This window comes from Protobothrops mucrosquamatus, unplaced genomic scaffold (assembly GCF_001527695.2).
Source record: "Protobothrops mucrosquamatus isolate PMUCROS unplaced genomic scaffold, P.Mucros_1.0 scaffold3313, whole genome shotgun sequence".
NCBI lineage: Eukaryota > Metazoa > Chordata > Lepidosauria > Squamata > Viperidae > Protobothrops > Protobothrops mucrosquamatus.
In genome coordinates this window covers 158,309-162,143 of record NW_015389303.1, presented here as the reverse complement: position 1 = coordinate 162,143, position 3,835 = coordinate 158,309, and positions in this window count along the sequence as shown.

The following is a 3,835-nucleotide window of genomic DNA, read 5'->3' as shown; positions in this document are numbered from 1 at the left end:
AGAGAGAGAGAGAGAAAGAGAGAAAGAGAGAAAAAAGAAAGCAAGAGAGAAAAAAGAGAACGAGAGAGAGAGAGGGAGGGAGGGAGGGAGGGAGGGAGAGAGAGAGAGAGAGAGAGAGAGAAAAGAAAGAGAGAGAGAGAGAATGAGAGAGGAAGAGAATGAGAGAGGAAGAGAATGAGAGAGAATGAGAGAAAGAGAGAAAAAAGAAAGCAAGAGAGAGAAAAAAGAGAAAGAGAATGCGAGAGAGAGAATGAGAGAGGAAGAGAATGAGAGAGAACGAGAGAAAGAGAGAAAAAAGAAAGCAAGAGAGAAAAAAGAGAGAACGAGAGAGGGAGGGAGGGAGGGAGAGAGAGAGAGAGAGAGAATGAGAGGAAGAGAATGAGAGAACGAGAGAAAGAGAGAAAAAAGAAAGCAAGAGAGAGAGAACGAGAGAGAGAGAGGGAGGGAGGGAGGGAGGAAGGGAGAGGGAGAAGGAGAGAGAGGGAGAGAGAGAGAGAGAGCTCCGCTTTATGTGACCATCAGTCTGGATTTGGTTTCTCATCCTTTTGGCATCTTCATTTTCATTTAAATCCCTTTCCAGGGCAGGCTGTTTTTCAACTTTGCTCCTTCCTTCTCCATCATTCCATTTTGGTCTTTTACTGACTTATTGGGTCCTTTTGATTTTTATTTACGGTATTTATTTATTTGCTCTCTTTCCCCCAGATTTGGTGGTTTCCATGAACCGTCCCCCAATTCATCCCAGTCTTTGCGAGGCCCCTTTGATGCAGGACAAGGGCACAGCTCAGCCCCAGAAGCTTGGGGGAGAAGCCAGGATCACCCCGATCTCTTCCCCAAAATTATAAGAGGCAAAAGCCATGGGCCTTTCAGCCCAGGGAAGATAACAGAGCTGGAAGGGACCCTGGAGGTCTTCTAGTCCAGCCCCCTGCTCAGGCAGGATACTGCGGACCATCCCAGAGAAATGCCTGTCCAGCCTCTTCTTAGCCCTTCCGTTTCTCTCCTGGTTCAGCTGCCATTTTTATGCTTCAGCCGAAGGTTAATTGATCATGATTTCTCACTTGTTGCTTGCAGGTACACTGAGAGCTTACACACCGGAGACAAATTCCTTGTGTGTCCAGTCACGCGTGGCCAGTACAGAATTCTAATTTCCACTCAGTGCTTTGAAATATTCCCTTTAAGATCTACTTGCTCCACCGATTCTCAGCCCAAGGATATTTATTGCTTCTAGACAACATTTGGGTACCGAGTTCTTCCCAGCTCCCAACCCAGGCAGTGACGGAGAAAGGTAAGGGGCCATCTTTGGGTGCTGCATTTCTGCTGGGTCATGAGAGCTAGAAACTTGCCCTTTACACAGTGGTAGAAGAAGAAACCAGTCTCCCCGCGGTCTGTGAGTTGCCAGCAGTTTATTGTTGGATAAAGCTGATGAAGATGGGCACATTTAAATTTGGCTGCTCCAGTTTTGAAATGAAGATAACCTGGAGGTGTTTTGGTCCAGAAGTAGAACAAATAGATGCATTTCTGTACACTGGTAGAACAGGCAGAGGAGGAATCAGAGGAAGTTTGATATGTGCCGATTTTGAGAGTAAGGTAACATGTGGACTGCTGCATTGATTGATTGATTGATTGATTGATTGATTGATTGATTGATTGATTGATTGAGCAGCATCAGGCCAGAGTTCGGCCTTGGCCAGCAAAAGCTTCCTCCTCTTCCTCCATCTCCATTGCCTTCTCTTCCTCTTCCTCTTCCTCCTTTCCTTCTCCTCCTCCTCCTCCTCCTCCTCCTCCTCCTCCTCCTCCTCCTCCTCTCTGCCCCCTTCAACCTCAGCCTCCGTGCAGTGTTGACACAGGGGACGCCGAGAAGCTGCTGGAGCCCCTAATGAAGATGGATGGGGCCTGTCACCTTCCTCCTTCTGCCCCCCCCCAGATCCCCCTTGCCTTGTAGGGGGGGGCGCCTCTGCCTGGCCCTTGCCAGGTTCCTCCTCCAGCCACCCAGAGGCCTGGGCAGGTGGGGGGTCACAGAGAAGAGTCCCCCGAAAGGCTCCCCTCTCTGGTCGGCCTGCCTGCCCAGGGCCAAAACGCAGCAGCAGTCAGACTGAATGGTGCTTCCCCTCCGGCTGCCGACAGCTCAGGGCTGGATCATCTCCCAGGAAAGCGGAAGGAGGAAGCCGGGCTGACCACAGGGGTGGTCAAGAAAGGCAAGATGGCGGCTGCAGCCACGCAGAGCGGCACCCATAAAAACCAGCAGAGCTTTGTCTGCACCTGCCAGCCACCATCTTGCCCTCCTCGGCCATGCCTTGCAAACACAGCCAGGTCAGGCCTGGGGGTCGGGGTTGGGGCAGGGGAGCAGGTTTTCTTGGGAAAGCAGGTGGGATGCAACGGTTGCTAAGGGACCGGTCGTAAATCGAGGGCAACCTGCTGGGAGAGTCCCACAAGAGCCCACCAAGTGCCAAGATCAACCCCTTCTGCCCGCCTTCTCCTGCTCTGCTCTCCCAGAGTCCCAGCTGACCACCCAAGGACCTTCCTGGGCTGCTGCGGCCGTCACCCTCGACCGAAACTGAAGGACCCTGGGGAGCCCAGAGTCCAGTTCTGCTGGTTCCTGGTCTGCAGCTCCTCAAGTAGCCAAAGAAGGCCACCATTGCCTCCTCTTAAGAGGAAGCCCACGGGATGCCAACGGCCGAAGACGTTGTGTGTGTCCAGAGTTGCAAGCGCACTTGCCTCCGAACGGAGACGGTGGGCCCACGGGGGTCACTCGCGCCCCTCTTTGTCACGGGTGACGTTGAGCGATGGCCCCGCACAGATCCCTCCCCAGAAGTCCGCCCTGTCAGCAGAGAGACGGATGGGCTCCTCGCAGGGGACGGGAGGCCGGCCATTCGTCATCCGTGGCTCGGCAGAACATTTGGGAAGGCAACGTGGGCTCAGCCCCCTGCCCCTTGCCAACCGGGGTCTCCTGGCACGGCAGCCACCCTGCAGGGAGGGGGCAGAGAGGGAGGGTGATTTACGGCCGGCTCCTCCTAATTGCATTCCAGCCGGCAGGAAAATGGATGGACTCGTCTGCCTGATGGATGGCTCGCCCGGACCTTCATTCGGTTAGCTGGCCTCACGCGGGCACGGTGGGAAGGAAGATGGAGAGGCTGCTGCAGGAGGAGAACCCGTCTGGATTGGCCATCCCCCGGCCTTTCCAGCTTTGCAGACCGGCGGGAGGAGGAGAGGAAATGGTTCCGAGCGAGCATCAGGTGTGCGCAGCTCCACGCATGAGCGACAAACACTCAGGGCCATGTGTGAAGTTCCATTTGTGCGAGCGGCGGGCATGCCTGCTGCTCTCACAAATGGAGCATCACACACACCGCTGGCACAAGTGGAGCTGCATGCGAGGCCGCCCTCCCCTTGCGCAGCCCAGTTCCGAATGGACTGTGGCCCACTCCTGGGGATTGGGGACCCCTGGGGTAGACCAGCCGGAAAAGTTAGGTGGGCTGCCAGGGAGCCGTTGGTGCAGAAGCCGCCTGGAAGGCCGAGGAAAGGACACCTGCTCGGCGGGTCTGGGGCTTCTTGGCTGGGAGGAGAGCCCTGAGCTGCTGGTCCAAGCCCCCCACCCCCCCCACCCGAGCCCAGATCAGGAGATTCAGAGGGAAATCTGTGGAAACTATCATCCAGGTGCTTTTCCAAAAGGCAACTGGACCTTTTTGTTTTTCCTTGAAAATGTTTCACTTCTCATCCGAGGAGGAGGAATATGGGGTTCCGGGTGCTCTCTGAGCTGGGTGGTTTCCTTGCAGATGTTTCATGACCCAACTAGGTAACATCATCAGTGCTAGAAGGGAGGAGGAGGAGGAGGAGGAGGAGG